This window comes from Mustela lutreola, chromosome 9 (assembly GCF_030435805.1).
Source record: "Mustela lutreola isolate mMusLut2 chromosome 9, mMusLut2.pri, whole genome shotgun sequence".
Lineage (NCBI taxonomy): Eukaryota > Metazoa > Chordata > Mammalia > Carnivora > Mustelidae > Mustela > Mustela lutreola.
The window spans coordinates 17,878,009-17,896,665 of record NC_081298.1 but is presented as its reverse complement, the minus strand read 5'-3'; the positions used below and the strand labels follow the sequence as shown (position 1 = coordinate 17,896,665).

General features: G+C 44.5%; 1 long non-coding RNA gene across 2 annotated transcripts in view; it reads left to right on the top strand.

Annotated features, from left to right (window-relative positions):
* The first annotated feature begins 11,772 nt into the window (after positions 1-11,772).
* The window catches only part of LOC131808041 (uncharacterized), a 102,838-nt gene continuing 95,953 nt past the window's right edge, over positions 11,773-18,657 (top strand). For both annotated transcript variants that reach the window (XR_009344657.1, XR_009344658.1), the window contains exons 1-2: positions 11,773-12,072; positions 14,432-14,565. This is a non-coding gene — a long non-coding RNA (uncharacterized LOC131808041). The remainder of the gene's footprint in view (positions 12,073-14,431; positions 14,566-18,657) is intronic.

The following is an 18,657-nucleotide window of genomic DNA, read 5'->3' as shown; positions in this document are numbered from 1 at the left end:
GCCTAACTGCAGGGCACTCACAGCCAGAAGACTAGAGTGAGCAATCACACCTTGTCCCGGGATCTGCCTGTTGGAATTTGCACCGGCAACTACTCAGCTGTCTCTGAGACAATGTCCCCACCCCAGGCTGCTGAGCCTGGGCCACAGGGGAGAGCTGCAATCCCCTCTTTCAGACTCACCCCCATCTGAATGCAAGGGGCAGGTTAGCATCTCTCTGGTCTGTGGCCATTTGTTTCATGTGGGAAGCAAGGTAGCCAGTGTTGTTACCCAGGTTCTGGGGTTCAGGGGTGTTCTGGGGATGAGAAAGGTGCTGTTTTCCCACTTTAGGGATCTGGCCTTGGGTGCTGGAGTCATACCAGTATTCCTTGGGTCTGAGCAGGGGCTGCTAGTGGCCTCGGCTCTCCTGGGCCATTCCTTACGAGCACCAAGTATTGCCTCCCCTGGAATGAACGCTCCTAACACGGAGCACGGGATGGGGGAGATTCATCCAGATCTGGCCGTCTGTACTTTTCCAGTGGACTTTTGCTCCTGCTGAGTCTGATTCCATGTCTTCAGTTCAGCATCTCCTTTCTCTGCGGCCCTTTGCAAGAAATGCCACTGGTCTGAACACACCTGTGGAGAATTCCTCTCTATTCATCATACAACTGAATATTGCGTCTGGCAGTCAGCTAGCCATGGGGAGGCCTCTGAAACCCAGAGTCTCGTATCTAAGAAAACAGAAGAGTAAGCTATAAAAAGAAACATCCAGAGAATAAGAACTTTTAAAAATTCAGAATATGAGGGGTGCCTAGGTGGCTCAGTGGGTTAAAGCCTCTGCCTTCAGCTCAGGTCATGATCTCAGGGTCCTGGGATTGAGCCCCCGAGTTGGGCTCTCTGCTCAGCAGGGAGCCTGCTTCCCCCTCTCTCTCTGCCTGCCTCTCTGCCTACTTGTGATCTCCGTCTGTCAAATAAATAAATAAAATCTTTTTTAAAAAATTCAGAATATGATAGTAGAAATGTAAGAAGTTCGATAGATGAATTAGGATACAATTTGAAGAATTCTCTGAGACTGTGTAAAAGAAAAATACAAAGCAACAGAAAACAGGAAAGAAGAGGTAAAAATATTTAAGGCTCAGCCCAGAGGATCCCACAATTAATGTAAATTTCAGAGAGAAAATGAGGGAAAGAAATGATCACACCAGAGACATGATAGAAAATAAAAACAAACACAAATAAACCAACAAAAGGAAATAACCTAATGTCTATACCTGGAGAAGAGAGAAAGAAACTGGGGTATCTTCACTCAAGAGAATGCTAGATTACAATGTCAAGTCAATGAACAATAGCCATGTGCATAAATGGCTCTTAGGAACAATGTTGAATGAGATGCAAGCCACAGAAGAATGTCATTTCTGTGTGTGACGTCATTTCTACGGTGTTCCAAAGTCAGCAAAAGTAAGCAAGGTGTAGTTTAGCAACACATACATATACAGTAAACAATAAAGAAAAGTGAATTAGAAAAAAAAGCACATGAGATTGGTTCTGTGGTTGGTGAGCAGTGAGAGCATGGGGGCGGCAGAGGAAGGTAGGGACTGGCATCAGAGGAGAACATCCTCTATGCTCTCTTCTGAGGTTCAAAAAAGTGGGAATATTCTATTTCCTGAATTGGATGGTGAGTTTATGGGTATTCTTTTTCACTACTATGTTTCATGGTTTATATCAGTCATATTCTTTTATATAGTTCTCTTTTTCATAGGCGCACACACACACACAAGATATGAGAAAATTTCCCTGAACTAACGATATGAGTTTCCCAATTAAAAGGCCTAACAGTCCAGGGACACCTGGCCATCTAAGCATCCAGATGTTGGTTTCAGCTCAGGTCATGATCTTGGGGTGGCAAGGTCGAACCTTGTGTCAGGCTCCCTGCTCAGCGAGGAGTCTGCTTTTCTCCCTCTCCCTCTGCCCCTCCCCACCTTGTGCTCTCTCTCTCACTCTCTCTAAAATAAATAAACAAAATTTTTTTAAAGGCCCTTGCAGTCCAATGCAACAAGGGGAATAATCTATATCAAAGCATGTTTTTATGAAATTTCAGAGCATCAGAAGTGAAGAGACTATCACAAAAGCAGTAAGACAGGGAAAAACACCTCATGTACAAAAAAACTGAGAATCAGAACTGTTTGGTCTTCTCATTGACAAGACTGAAAGTAAAAGACTACGTAGCTTCTAGCTTCTGAAGGAAGATGATTCCTATTTAGAATTCCACACCAATCCATGCAAGAAAAGAGAGAGCAGAATTAAGATAAACTCAGACAAGTTAGGCCTCAAAAGTTTATCTTCCATGTACCCCATCTCTAAATGAAAGACTGTGTTCCACCAAAATGAGCCAGTAAATCAAGAAAGAGGAAACCTTGGAAACCAGGACACAGGATTCTATTTTATTTTATTTACTTTTTTAAAAGTAGGCTTCATTCCCAGGAAGAATCCCAGTATGGGGTTTGAACTCACGATCCTAAGATTAAGAGACCTGAGCCAAGATCGAGAGTTGGATGCTTAATCACCTGAGCCACTCAGGCGCCCCCAGGATACAAGGATTCTAATACAGAAATAAGACAAAAAGAGTATAAAGGGGGTTAGTCCCCAAAACAACCGGGAGCAGGCACAGAGGACAGGACAGTTTAGAGCAAAAGAATAAGAGAACTCCAGGAGATCTCCAGGAGAACAAAAAACATGCAATTGTTCACTTACCTAATATTTAGGTGAATTGAGAGATTTGCAGTACTATGCAATAGTTTCGGGAAGGATTATTGATTGGCACATAGAAAACTAAGCCAAAACAAACAAACAGGCAAAAAGAAGCCATTTATTTACTCTAGGGAAAACAAAAAGTTGTATAGGAAAGGATAAGTAAATATAATCTACACAGCTCATTAGTATATAATATTTACATAATCCTGATAATGCTGAATATTGACTGAACCAAAAATTATGATATAATTATATAGGGAGGATGAGGGCAGTAGAAGTGTTTTTGTAGGCAAGCGTGTATGGAATTTAAGAAAAGTGAATCTCTATCTTTTGTAGTTGTACATAAATGCTTGATTTCCAAAATAAAAAGAATCAACCAAAATAAGAGGATAGGGAACATTCCCAACTCAATTTGTGAGCATATCGAACCCTGAACCAAAACCAGACAAGGATAGCAGAAGGTAGGAATTTAAAGCCAATTTCACTCATAAGCATAGATGCAAAAATTTTGGTTAAAATGTTGGCAATGGATGGGAACCAAGCTGGTTCTGTTTCAGTAAAGCGAAGTTGATCTAACTTAAAAAAAAAAAAAAAAAAAGTGTTCAAGTGTTCATCTAAATCATCACAATAATAGATTAAGGAGAAAATCTACATGATTACCTTGATAGGCACAGAAAAAACACTTGATAACATTTGGCACTCATTTATGTTAAAGATAATCTTAGCCAAGGGTCCCTGGGTGGCTCAGTTGGTTAAGTGTTCATCTCATGATGTCAGCTCAGGTCTTGACCTCAGGGTAGTGAGTTCAAGGCCCACACTGGGTTCCACAGTAAGTGCGGCGCCTACTTAAAAAATAATAATCTTAGGGCGCCTGGGTGGCTCAGTGGGTTAGGCCGCTGCCTTCGGCTCAGGTCATGATCTCAGGATCCTGGGATCGAGTCCCGCATGGGGCTCTCTGCTCGGCGGGGAGCCTGCTTCCTCCTCTCTCTCTCTCTGTCTGCCTCTCCAACTACTTGTGATTTCTCTCTGTCAAATAAATAAATAAAATCTTTAAAAAAAATAATCTTAGCCAATGGGGAGAAGGAAATGTCTTTAATTTGATGAAACTCTCTACCAATATTTTATAGCAAATACTTTTTTCCCCCAATAGAATACTTTTATGGTGAAGTATTAGAAATATTCCCTTTAAAATCAGCAAGATGTGGGGCATGTGGCTGGCACAGTCAGTGGAGCCTGCTATTCTTGATCTCAGGGTCATGAGTTTGAGCCCCATGTTAGGTGTAGAGATTACTTTAAAAAATATATCATTTAGGGGCGCCTGGTGGCTCAGTTGGTTAAATGTCTGCCTTCAGCTCAGGTCATCATCTCAGGGTCCTGGGATCAAGTCCCACATTGGACTTCCCTACTCAGTGGGGAGTCTGCTTGTCCCTCCTCCTCTGTCCCTTGCCCTACTCATGCTCTCTTCTCTCTCTCAAATAAATAGAATCTTTAAAAATATATTATTTAAAATCAGGAAGATGACAAGGGGGTCCTCTAACACCTTTCTGTTCAGCATTGTATCTGGGGAGACTTCCCAGGCAGAAAAGGAAGAAAAGAGAAAGAAATAAATGATACAAAGATTGTAAAGGGAGAAAAGAGCTTCTGTCTTGTTCTGAGGAACCAAGATTCCTGTTTACAGGTCTAAAACCACCAAACTCACACATGACAGAACAGAATTAGAATGAGTTCAGACCAGATAGGTCTCATAAAGTTTATCTCTGACACGTCTGTATTAGTTTCTCTGTTGCTGCTGTAACAAATTGCCGTAAACATTGAAGCTTGAAACAACACAGATTTATTCTCTTGCAGTCTGGATATCTGAAGTTAGTCTTAGGGGGTTAAAAATCAAGGTGTCAGAGGGGCTGTGTTCCCTCTGGAGGCTCTAGAGAGTCTGTTTCTTTGTTTTTTCAGCTTCTGGGCACAGCCCACATTTTTTTTTTTTTTTTTTTTGGCCAGGGGCCCCGTCCTCCATCATCAAGGTGCATCACTGCAACATTTGTTTCCACCGTCACATGGTCTCTCTCCACCACTGTCATCACATAGCCTTCACCTTCCTTCTGCCTCCCTCTCAGAAGGACCCTTGTGAGGACTTTGGGCCCACCTGGGTAATTCAGGCAACTCTCCCATCTCAAGACACTTACTTCAGTCACCTTTACGAAGTACATTTTGTCATGTGAGGTAGTATATTCACAGGTTTGGGGGGTTGGGATGTGGACAGCTTTGCGAGCTCAATATTCTGTCAATTGCATATCACTTCCATATAATCATTTGCAGGTTATGTGATTGTTTACATTGAAAAAGCCAAGATAATTTACAGATCATTAGGATTAATATGAGACTTTAGCAAGGCAGTTCTATGGTTTTACTATGGTTTAGACACAAAGAGTTGGAAAGTATAATTTTAAAAAGATGTCATTTACCAAAAAAAAAAAAAGATGTCATTTACAACTTTAAAAAAGAAATTATACCTCAACAAATCTAGAAAAAATTGAATTCTAAAGAAAATAACATTTAAAAGGACTCTAATAAAAAGTATAAAATACTTTCCAATAAATCTACAAAATGTTTAAAACCTTATGAAGAAAATTATAAAAATGATAGAAAAAAATCTTAAAGATGAATTAAATAAACAGGAAAATATATTGGGACATGGGCAGAAAAAGTGAATATGATAAAGAGGTCAATTCTCCACAGGAACATGTGGATTTTCTTGAACTCCAGTAGAAATCCTGACACGTTTCTTCGGGAATGGGATAGGACAAGCTGAATCTAAAACGGGAGCGGAGGGGCGCCTGGGTGTCTCAGTTGGTTGAGCACCTGCCTTCAGCTCAGGTCATGATCTTGGACTCCTGGGATCAAGTCCCGCATCAGGCTCCCTGCTTGGCGGGGAATCTGCTTCTCCCTCTGACCTCTCGCCTCTCATTCTCTCTCTCAAGTAAATGAATAAAATCTTTAAAGAAAATAAATAAAATGGGAATGGAAGGGTCCAAGAATAGTAAAACACACAAACACACATGAAAAAGCAGCAGAGGATGGCAGACTCATTGTAGCACACAAGACTTATAACATGTGGCCATTAAGACTGTGGCATTGAAACTGGGGCAGAAATTGAGACCACTGGAGCAGAACAGAGCTCAGGAACACAGCCATAGATGGACCGCAGATACAAATGACAGAGTGGCTTTGCAGATCAGTGGAGAAAAGACAGTTAAAACAATGGTAATGAGTGATTGGTTATTCACAGAGGAAAGAATAAAACAAAATTGGAACTCTTGGGGCACCTGGGTGGCTCGGTTGGGTGTCTGCTTTTGGCTTGGGTCTTGGTCCCAGGGTCCCGGGATTGGGACCCACGTTGGGCTGCCTGCTGGGGGTGGGTTGCTGCTTCTCCCTCTCCCTCTGTCCCTCTCTGCATTCATTCTCTGTATCTCTCTGTCTCTCAAGTAAATAAATGGAATCTTTACAAATAAAATAAAATAAAATTGGAGCTCTTTTTGAGTGAAATTAAGAAAAAGAAAAAAAAAAACCCAAGTGGAATTCAAGAACCTAGAAAGAAAGGAAAACTTCTAGAAGAAAATATGAGAGCATATCATATGATCTTTGGCTACAGCACAGATGTAATAAAATACAAAAGGCACAACCTTAAAAAAAAAAAAAAAGAAGCACAACCTAGGGAAGGAAAAATAAAATAAGATGAAAACAGAAAGGGACAGGACGGGAGGCAAACCATAAGAGACTCTTAAGCCTCAGAAACAAACTGAGGGTTGCTGGAGGGGAGGCAGGTGAGGGGATTGGGTGATAGGCATTAAGGAGGGCACTTGAAGTAATGAGCACCGGGTGTCGTATGCAACTGATGAGTCACTAAATTCTATCTCTGAAACTAATAATACAGTATATGCTAATTAAATTGAATTTTTAAAAAAAGTACAACCTATACAGAAAAAAGCCGATAAAGTCAACATTATTTAAAATTAAAAATGTCCGAGTTTGAGAGGGAAAGTGGGGGTTTGGGGGGATAGGGAAGGAAAAAATGAAACAAGATGGGATTGGGAGGGAGACAAACCATAAGAGACTCCTCATCTCACAAAACAAACTGAGGGTTGCTGGTGGGGCAGAGGGAGAGGGTGGTTGGGTTATGGACATTGGGGAGGGTATGTGCTATGGTGAGTGCTACGAAGTGTGTAAGCCTGATGATTCACAGACCTGTACCCCTGGGGCTAATAATACATTATATGTTAATAAACGTAAGTCCTTATACAAGCAGAAAAAAAATTAAAAATGCCCAGGTATCAAAAGACATTATGAAAAAGGTGAAAAGACAAAGTGCAGACTGGGGGGAAATTTTTTGCAAAAATACATAATTGACAAAGGATTCAAATACAGAATATAAAAATAGCTAATAAGTCAATAATTTAAAAATTCAATAGAAAAATGAATAAAAAATAAACAGGTAAATCACAGAATAAGACACCAGAATGGCTAATACATGCATGAAAGGTTGCTCAACCTCATCATTAATCAGAGAAATGCAAACAAAACCATAATGAGGTACCATTTCAAATCCATCAGGTTGGGAAATTAAAGTCGACAGTTTCAAATATCGGTGGTCTTATGGAGAAATGGGAACTCTCCGACCCTGATGAAATAAGTGTGAATTGGACAAGCACTTCAGAGACCAAGTAGACAATATTTAAAGGTGGAGATGTATAAAGATGCATATACCCTTCGACTCAGGATTTCACTCACCAGTATATGAATCACATAGGTTGACATAGGTCTATATCCTAGGTTCCTGCACTTGTGTTTGAGGAGATATTTATAAGAATGTTCATTGCAACCCTGTAATGATGAAAATGGGAAACAATCTAAATTTCTATCAACAAGAACAGGGGTAGATACATTTAGGTATAATCAAATAATGAGCTCCAGGACATCAGAAGAAATTAATGAACTGCAGCAATGCATGTTATTGTGGACGATTTTTTAAAAAGAATTTTTAAAATTTTTATTTATTTGACAGAGAGAGATCACAAGTAGGCAGAGAGGCAGGCAGAGAGAAAGGGGGAATCAGGCTCCCCGCTGAGCGGAGAGCCAGATACAGGGCTTGCTCACAGGACCCCGAGGTTATGACCTGAGCAGAAGGCAGAGGCTTTAACCTACTAAGCCAACCCAGGCGCCCCTGTGGATGATTTCCAAAAACATAATCTTACGAAAAAAAGTTTTAGGAAGTATTGTGCCATTTTTATAAAACTTAAAAACATGAGAAGGCAATATATTTGGGAATACTAGATATGTCTATATCTAGTAACAATATTAAAAAATGCATGGGAATAATAAACACTGATAAAAAACACATATGTTGGGGTGCCTAAGTGGCTCAGTGGGTTAAAGCCTCTGCCTTCGGCTCAGGTCATGATTCCAGAGTCCTGGGATTGAGCCCCCCATTGGGCTCTCTGCTCAGCAGGGAGCCTGCTTCCCTTCCTCTCTCTCTGCCTGCCTCTCTGCCTACTTGGGATCTCTGTCTGTCAAATAAATAAATAAATAAATAATCTTTAAAAAAATGTTTTTTCTCTGGCAGGGGAAGTGAAATCAGGGAAGGTAACACAGAGCTTCAGCTGTAAATGCGATGCTTTATTTCTTAAGGTGGGTGATGGCTATTCACTATCAGTTATCTTAGATTGAAATACATCACTTAAGTAGCACTGTATGCTTACTGTTCAGAAATATGGACAAAGAGGGAACAGGAATTGGGAGGAGGAGGTGAAGGAAGGTACAGAAGACTTTTTTTTTTTTTTTAAACCTTGCACTCCTGGTTGACCTTTTAAACCATACACAGTTGTGGCTTCTATAAGAGTTGACATTAAAAAATAAAAACAGTTTGAGTCAGGGAGTGATATGTGATATATCTCTGTAAGATTTTCATTTGTAGATGCTTTATCTCAGTGCTATTCAAATATGGTCCTTAGACAAGTGTGGGTTGGTGATCTAGTCTGCCATGAACTAAATATAAAATCAAGCCTAAGTATTTGGAAGCTATTACAGCAATTTTATTTTGTTTTATTTTTATTTTTTATTTTGTTTCATTTTTTAAAGTAGGCTCCATACTCAGTGTGGAGCCCAATGTGGGGCTTGAACTCATGACCCTGAGATCAAAACCTGAGCTGAGATCAAGTGTCAGATACTTAACTGACTGAGCTACCCAGGTGCCAGCTTTTACATCAATTTTACGGAGATTTTATGTATGTTAAATATAATGATTAAAAATGGGATTATATTCTATATTGCACTATAATTTCTTTTTTTATTTCTAGAAATAAACTCTTATTTTACAGAAGTGTTGGAGGGCAGTGAAGTGAAAACAAACCGGTCCTGCACAAATAATTGAAGATCCATTGCTCTGCCTTAATGAAAATTGATATCTACATGATTTCTTTTTCTATAATGTGTAACTTTTCTTGTTCATTGGGGATCTTGTGCTCTCCTCGTGAAATATTAATGTTCAGTGTGGGAGTCCAGAATTGTTTGGTTTGGTTCTGGATATGTGCCTTGCATATAAAGATGTGGCTATTCTCTGCATGCATTTCCCCCAGAGGCACACATATATATAGTTGTAACTTCCTGTTAGTAAACTGTAAGTCTTTAAATTTAGAATTAGGTGGGGAGGCTGGCAGGCAGAAGGGTAACAAACTGGATGGCTTTCAAAGTCGTGTCTTTTCTGGTTAATTGTTAACTCCCCCCTGGGCTGCTTTTCTTTTATCAAATATCACACGGTGTGTGAAAACACTACAGATAGGGTTTATGGCAGTTCATGGAGTTTTTGCATGACAAATGGACCTTATACTACAGGGGAATGAAAGATATACATTAATAAAACATTATCAGAAGAGAACAACACGAAACCAAATCTCTTCACCAGTGCTTGACAGCAAACCTCCAGAGAACTTTCAGGCTGTGTGTGGCCTCTAGCCTGGGATCCAAAATCTGCATAATGGCTTGTGTAGACAATAGGAATCCAGTCTCCATGGGATTCTGTCTGCAAGGTGCGGCTGGGAGTCAGGGGTGGGGTTGTGAAATGTCCAAATATACCTGGTTTAGATCTCCTTTTCCCCTCAAGAAAGACTCCTTTTTTAAAAAATTACTTTTTCTGAAGCCAGATTACTCACTTCCAGGGTTCTCTTACACCTGCCACTTTCCAAGGGAATTTTTTGGGTATAAGCCCTTAATCTTTCTGGAAGGCTAACAAAACATTGCATACAACTGACTTTCGCCTCCGAAACACCCTATTCTTTTCCATCATAAGGGTTTTTAAAGGACTTTATTGTTCTGAGTTCATTTAACTCTATTAACATATCCATTTAGCATCTTTGCTCTGTTTTCTTGTTATTTCTCATTGCATTCTTTACATGTTACTTAGGACTTCAGTGTGAGTATAATATCTTCCACTCTCATACCAAAGTGCCATTCTAGGATTCTCATAATTAATATTTAGCTTGGCTTTGCATTTCATTCTCATGCTCTCTTAATTTTTTCCTAAAGCTCATTTGTTTGTTCCTACACCCAAGGTGGGACTTAAACTTGGGACCCCAGCTCAAGAGTCGCATGCTCCACGGACTGAGCCAGCCAGGCACCCCTTTCTCCCCCTTTTAGAAGGAGGAAAATAAGGTGGAAATCAACAAAGATAGACCTTCGAAAGCTTTGTACTACCAGAGGTCTCGGCAGCAGATTCCCTGCTTCTGCTTTTTCAAAGCCTCCTCCCCTCAGGGCTATCCCAACCCACGGAGTTTAGAGTTTAACTGAGATGGGAGACGTTGATGATGGTGTCACCAACCCGAAAGGTTAGGGGATGTAGCCCCCCTCCCACATCATGTTTCTGAGGCGACACGGTCATGGGTGAGGACCAGGTGGCAGAGGGAGAACAGGTAGTGGAAAACGTTCCCAAAGATGATGAGTTCCAATAGCCGATTCATGGCTTATTCACTAAAGCTCTGGAGCAACTCGAGTGGCTCAGCTGGGCGGCTGCAGAGGCCAGGGTAGAAGAGCAGGATGACGTCCTACAGCGCCTGCAAGTTGACACGAGGTCACGGAGAGCCAGGACGAGTTTAAGTATATGCAAACATGCTGGCGGCGCCGCGTCGGGCCAACGGGGACAGCTCAGGACCTGAGGAAGCCAGTCCAGAGGTCGAGACCAGGCGCTAGCAGGAAAGCCTGCCCACAGCTCGGAATCCCTCCTCGAGCAGGTGAGAAACGAAGCTCCAGAACGGCTGACAGCAAAGGTCACGTGACGGACCCCAGTTCGACTCTAATTGGCTGTAGTGGCTCACGGCCTCTCCCGCGGCTGTCAGGGTCCCTTCGGAAACTACATTTCCCAGAAGGCCCCGCAGGGCTTAGCTCTTCCTAGCTGGTTAGATGCGGGCCGTACCCGGTTTGCCCAGCCTCTACCGGGCTTTGAGAGGCAAGGAAGAAGGAGCCCGGGGGGCGAAACCTTTTGGATTAGAAGAGCCCGCACGCTGGAGGCAGGGAGCAGAGTCGCGGCTCGGCCCCCCTCCTTTTGCGCACAGACCTTTGGGAAATGTAGTAACACCTAGGTTTCTGGGGCTTGTGGCTTTCCCCTCTCCCCGGGGTCGTTCCTAATGGAGCGGAAACCAGTGGGGAGGCGGAGGGTCGGGGCGAGCCTTCCACACTGGCTCTTCCTTCTCCACCAGGTGGCACAGCGCGCGAACGTCTGCGCATCCACCTCCTGGTTATCCCATGCTGGGATACCCTTCTACACTATCGCCCTGAGAATTCTGCAAGCTTAGATTTCCACGAAGTACTGTTTAGAGGGATCTGCTGAGCAATGGGAAGACTATTTTAAAAAGAAACAAATGATGGCGGCCCTACATTACCCCCCCGCCCTGTGTTGCTCCCCGGACGCTTTATGAGGGGACGCTGAACCATGGCGCTACGCGTATGGGGGATCCATTTTATGTTTGGACTTCCCATCGGGCGCTGATTTCCGCTCCCCGGGGAGGGTCAGCTGGTCCTGCCGGTGTTCTCAACTCCGGGCTGCCCTCTTTTGGGCCACCACGACCGTCGGCTGTAGCCCAAGCCTGCCTTGGAGGGCATTCGTTCTGCCAGCTGCGGGGGTGACGGTCTTATTTTACAGAAGGGAAGCCTGAGGGTGTGGTGGGTAAAAGGTCGTTGACGGGTCGGTACGGCGAGTCGTGCCGTCCGCTCGCTGCGGCTGGAACGAATTCTGACTCCTGCCTCACGCCTGTCCTGTCCGCCTCGCGTGGTGGTGATCCCCTTTTCTCGGTTTTGCTGCCTCAGGTTAAGTCATAATCACGCCGGCCATTCGAACGGTCCCATCCCGCCAGTGTTTATTGGGAGTGTGCTTAGTGCCGGGCATTGCGCCTGGGGACCCGGGGTTGAAAGGGGGTGGGGTGGGGGGTCGCGGCCCCACCGGTGGGGGAGGGGGACACGCGGCCCCACCCTCACGGAGTTTACCGTCTAATGGGGAAGACACTGGTCACAGCACACAGATAGGAGTAAAATGTCAAATTGTGGTAAGTAGAAAAAAGAAACAGGGTGCTACAAGAGAGAATGATGGAGGGAGCCCTAAGTCAGACTGGGAGATTCCGGAGAGGAAGAAATACCCGATCTGAGACCTGGAAGCCGAGAAACAGGAAGCTCTGTGACACCCAAGAGACGAGTAATGTAGGCGGAGGGAACTGCAAGTGCAAAGGCCCTGGGGTAGAACTTAGTGTTTTGTGATTTGGGGACCTGAGAGGGGGGCACCTCTCAGTTGGCTTAGTTGGTTAAGCATCTGCCTTTGGCTCAGGTCATGATCCCAGGGTCCAGGGATGGGGCCACGGGGGGCTGGGTGTGGGGTCTCTGCTCAGGGAGGAGCCCATTTCTTCCCTATTTTTGCCCCTCCCTCCTTTCCCCCCTCCTCCTGCTCTCTCTCGCTCTCTCAAATAAATTATAAAAATAAAATCTTTTTAAAAAGGGACGAGAGAAGCCTTTTGTGACTGGAGCACCGTGAAGTAGGGAGCGAGTAGAGCAAATAAAGGCTGGCCTCCCTTCCTCTAGTCTTGCCTCTTTGAAGGCAAGCATTGGCAATACAGAAAAATTCTCAAAATTCAAATACGATTTTACTCCCTTTTGGAGGCTTCATTTTCCCTGCAAGTCAAACTCCTTGGGCCCGGTGCTCAAGGACCCGCATCACTGGATCTACCTTGCTCTCCAGTCTCCCTTTTTTGTCTCTGCTTGGTATGCGTTCTCCCACGTGCTTGCTGAGCAGGCTGACTTCCATTCGCCCTTCCTGTCCTGGTCACAGAATTGCTTCCTCCATGCTCTTCTCTGGTGCGTGCCCCACACTAGCTATCTAGTGACTGGTTTGCCTACTAATCTCTAAGCTGCTGCTCTCAGGAACTTGTTTTCTTTGTCTGTATGAAGCAGAAGATGAGGCCAAGCAGTTGGCATTTTTATAACAAATTTCCACGGAGAGACTGAGTGGGACAGGTAGCCATCACTAGCCTCCACGTGATACCCGATGAGAAGGTGATGTGGGGCTCCTGTCCACAGCAGAGTAGAAAGCATCCAAAGGGGGCAGAAGACATGAGTAAGAAATCTGCACGTTTCATGGCCAGGCACTGTCTCATCCACTGTCTCATTTAACCCTCAGACAATTGTGGGTCTTAGATTCTTTTTGCAGGCAAGAAAGCCGGTGAGCAGAGGCTTGCCCAGAGTTCACCCAACTGGTAATGAGGAACCTTGGATAGCACCCTAGATCTTTCTGACCTCAAAACTTGAGGCCCTTCATGCTCCCTTTTCTTCTTTTGCCCCTATTCTGGGTCCTTTCACCAGCACAGGAGCCTGAGAAGTTTTTTTTTTTTTTTTTTTAAGATTTTATTTATTTATTTGACAGATAGAGATTGCAAGTAGGCAGAGAGGCAGGCATAGAGAGAGAGAGAGAAGGAAGCAGGCTCCCAGCTGAGCAGAGAGCCCGATGTGGGGGGCTCGATCCCAGGACCTCGGGATCATGACTCGAGCTGAAGGCAGAGGCATTAACCCACTGAGCCACCCAGGTGCCCCTAGGAGCCTGAGAAGTTCAAGGAACTGACCTCCAGGTGTCTTCTATCTTAAGTAAGTCATTTTCCCCCAAGAATATCAGATCTGGAACAGTCATTGCAGTGGGGCTCCAGCCCTTCCAGAAACCAGTGACTCATTTCAGTCTCTGCTTTTATTAGTATTTACAGGGCTTAGAAGAACTGGTAAGACTCAGATGCAGAAAATCCAGGAAAGAACACTCTTGGATTTGCTATCCTGTAGAATTCTGCCCTGTGGAATTCTCTGAGATGATTAAAATGTTCTACAACTATGCTGTCCAGTGTGATAGGGTTCCTACTTAGATAGTAGCTCGATGTCCTCACTCCCCTGGAAGTCTCTGACTCCAGGGTGTCCGAGACAGCTCAGTCTGAGACTACAGACCCATGGGCTAGATCTCCAAGGGCTCTCCAGATCCAAGCTCTCTACCTTAGCTGTCATGTCTAAGAACACACATCGGGGTAAAAATGGATATGGCCAGTGCATTGTTGATCTCGCCACTGCAGCATCCTCCAAGAGACTGGCCCAGAGCGGATGCCAGGTTTACACTGGATGAATGAATTTACTTTCTCTGCCCCAGGCTTCTACAATCCCTCCCTATTATGTGGACGAAGGGCTTCTGCCTTCCAGGGAAGGTGAATGAAACCAGTGTTTCATCACCATCTCCTCCATCCTGACTTCCTGGGGTGTGTGCCAAGGTGCAGCTGAAAACCAGTGAGTAATAATTCCTTGGAAACCTGCTGGATGCAGCATTTTTATGTGACCATCTGATTTTTATTTTGAAACTATGCAAAATGAAAGCCCATATAAGCATCTGCTTTGTATGATTAGAGGCAGTGTGGTTCTGGGGAAAGAGGGCTAATCTCAGAATCACCCAGGACCTAACAGGCTCTGTTGAACAAGGGGCTCAGTGCCTCTTGAGCCCCAGTTTTCTCATGAGTAAAACCAAAACATCAGACTTGACTCTTCTTCCTACTGTTAATGTGAAGGCTTAAAAAATGGCTCACGCCCGCAGTGAGCCCACATGAAGTACCTTTCAAGTGATCATTTGCCTGAATCCGGTCTATTTTCATGGTTTCGTTTTTCTAACACCTTTCGCTTAACCCTTCTACCACCGGTGCCTTTCTCATTTGTAACGTTTTCACTAGTTTTTGGCTTCTTTGGATTCCAGTAGATCGTATTGGATGCTAGCCATTGAGTCACCTGCTCCTTTGCCCTACCTGGAGCCTCTTAAATGCCCAGCATTCTGAACTCCCTGACAAAGCACTGAGAGAGGTTTCCGGTTTCCTTCCTCTTCCATTCCTCCCATTCCTACTTCCCCGGAAAAAAACCCAACAAATCAGGAAAAATCCCGGTTTCTATTTTGGCAGTTAGCACTCTTACCACTAGATGGCGCATGTGTGCAAGTCATCAGTCTTAAGACAAAGACTTTTTTTTTTTTTTTTTTTTTTTAATGTTTTTATACTCCACCTCAATCCACAAAAGCTTTGAGAGGAATTATACAAGTACAAAATATGCAAAAGGATAAAATGAAAAGTTGAAGGGATTGGAGAAAACAGAGAAGAAGTGGGAGAGGTAACTCCAGGATGGGTCCTCGGAGGAAGGAGGACACTGAACAGCGAAACAAAACCCAGGGACTTCCCTGGATCTGTTTCCGTGGGTCCTTCCATGCAGGCCTATGATGGGATGGTACATGAGGGAACACAGTTCTCTGCGACGCGGACACCAGGTTACCAGGACCCGGTGAATTGACTGCTGCATGCCTTTGTATTTTCCAAAAGTGAAATTTGTACTTGTCCCCCACTGAGGTTTGGGTGGAGTTTGGGACCAGGAGGCTCTCCTTGAGGCTGTGGTCACAGTCCCCAGGATGGCACCCCATGACCACCCTGGCCTCCTGGTTTTCCTCTTCCCCTCCGCCGGCCACATACCAGGGGGTGGTTTGTGTGACCAAAAGAATATAAGAGGAGTGATGGCATGTTGTTTCTGAGGTTGGGTTATAGAAGACATCAGACATCTCTTGGTGTCTCTGTGTCTTCCTTTGTCTCTGTCTTTCTATCAGATCATTTGCTCTGGGGAAAGCTAGCTGGCATGTCATGAGGAGCTCTCTGGAGAGACCCACGCAGCAAAGAACTGAGGCCTTCTGGCAATAGCCAGCATTCATTCGCTAGTCATGTGTGCAAGCCACCTTGGAAGCAGATCCTTCAGCCCAACAGACACCTTGACTGAAATCCTATGAGAGACCCCGAGCCAGACCATCTGGCTAAATCCATCCTTAGTTCTGCGAGATCTTAAGTGTCCTTTTCAAGGGCTAAGTTTTAGTGGTAGTTTGTTACACAGCAATAGCTAACTAATGCAGAGGCCCATGGAAACCCAAGGTTGCACTGGAGGTAATTTTGCATGGGTGGGTCAACTTGGTTTTAGAGGCAAGGAAATATTTCAGAAGCAATGTGTATGGGCTTTAAATCCGATAGACGTGGGCACCAATTCAGGCTGTGTCTGTGGAAAGACAGAAGTAGAAGTCCCCACGAGAAATGTCTGCAAAGGTTTCTTTGCAGGGTGGTAAGGGCAAGGACCTCAATTGTCTTATTCACTGGGGCACCCTCATGGCCTAGTGCAGGGCCTGGCACGTGATGGTCATCCTACAAAGAAATTTTTTTTAAGATTTTATTTATTTATCAGAGAGAGAGACAGAGAGGGCATATGTGCAGAGGGAGAGGGAGAAGCGGATTCCCTGCCAAGCCGGGAGCCTGATATGGGGCTCAATCCCAGAACACTGGGATCATGACCTGGGCCGAAGGCAGACGCTTAACAACTGAGCCACCCAGGTGCCCCTCTATGACTCTTTCTTTAATGGATACATGAATGGTGAGCTATAACTCTGACTGAGCCATTTAATTTTCTGGAAGACTCATTCATTAAGCTCCTACTGTGTGCAAAGTACATAATGTTGGTTAAGCTTCCATGGAACTTTTGTGTCCTCTGCAGATGACATGCACTTTTCCCTCCATCATGTCTCCCCTCACTCTGTATTTTCTCCTCGGAATTCTTTATTATTTTTGTAGAGCCTTGCATGGGCTTTGGATTGCACTCTGAAAACATTCTCATGAGAGTAGTGTTCTTAGGCCGTCATGACAAGTAATTTCTGGTTAGGAGAAATTTTTCCAACAGGAGATATATCAACCCAGGTTACTGGATTTATTTTGTGTAGTTGTGTTTTAGGGCCTGCCCTAATTTTTTTCTTCTTCCTTTCACCCCTTTCTTAAAAAAAAAAAGGATCTGAAATGGCTAATGCTAAGTTATAGTAGTTCAGTTTCCCTGTAATAACTTTCTAGAGTCTATTTTCCCCCTTTCATCTGACTTGGGCACTGATTTTAACCGGATCTTCCCGTAACAGAAACATTCTGGGGGTGAAGGAGTATCAGTGATTTGCCTCAGACCCGTGTCCACCCTGCCCCCTCCCAAGTATAAACAGTCCTTCCTCGGTAGCTAGCTCTGCAGGACTTCCCTGTGCCCCCTCCGCCGCCCCCGCCCTGTCCCCACACAGCTATTATTTATTGAGTGCCCGCCACATGCCCATTCCTGTGTCATGCAGGTGTTACACGCCTTATTGAATCTGTGCTGGAGACTGTAAATTGCCTTGCCGGTTTTGTTAGTCCAGGTCCTTCGAGGAGCAGACACCAGGATAGGATTAATTGTGTAAGGATTTTACTAGGGGAAAAAAATGCCTTTCAAAGGAAATAGCGAGACGGCTTAAAGGCCAGGAGAGCCATCAGACCCCAAAGGAAGGGGGCACAGGGAGACAGTTGGGTACAAGTGTCCCAGTGTACCCTGCATTTTCAGGAAAATTCGGTCTCACGAAGTTTTGGGAAAGCTGTCAGGGAGTCCTTGAGCCAAAGCCAGTCAGCAAAGGAGTCGGGGCCTTGTGTCTCGAGACTGGGTCTGACTTTGCCGCCAACCATATTCAGTCACCGGTGGGGTACAGTGCATGGGAGGTGTGGCCAATGAATGTCAAAGCACAGCAGCTGGTGTCCTCAGCTCCAAGCAGTAGAAGTCTGTGGGAGCCCACTTCTGTGGCTGCCCCCTCTCCCTGCACTTATTCTCCTTTCTTTTTAAGTAACAGAAGCCTGATTTGTTTGGGTGGCCAAGATGTGATGCCGAACTGGGAGATCTTAGGTCTCTGCCTTCCTTGCAACAGGTTGTGGCTCTATGAGTGTATATACGAGCAGCAGTGTTGGTATGACCTACCAGTAACGCTCCTCGAGGGGATCTGAGTCAGCCGGGAGGTGCCTGCCATCTCCCCTTCTCTCTGCCAGGACTAATGACAGAATGGCTGCTGCCTCGGCGGTCATTTTGTGCCAAGAGGCAGTTTGTTAATAATGGAAGGACAAATACACAAATAGCAAGAGTCTATGTCGCTAACGAATAGAGACCTCACGCGCACTCTGGATGGCCTGGTTCCAGACTTTAGCCTGAGAGAAACACCCCCCTTTTTAAAGGTCATTGTTACCTTGTGTTATAAGCAGGTAAATCTAATCCCAGTTGGTACAGTATCTAATCTTCACCATGCCTCTTCCATGCAGGCATATTTATGCCCATTTTACAGATGAGGAAAATGAAGTTTAGAATGAGTCAGTGTTAGATTTAGAGCCTGGGGTGGTATTGAGAATCCTTTGAGCTGCGAATAACAGAACAGTGTTGGTCGGTCTTTCCGGAAGACAAGAACTGCCTGGGAACTTGCTGAACACACAGATAGCCAGTCCTCTCCCCTGGACGTCCTCGTTCGACAGGTCCAGGTTAAGGTCTGAG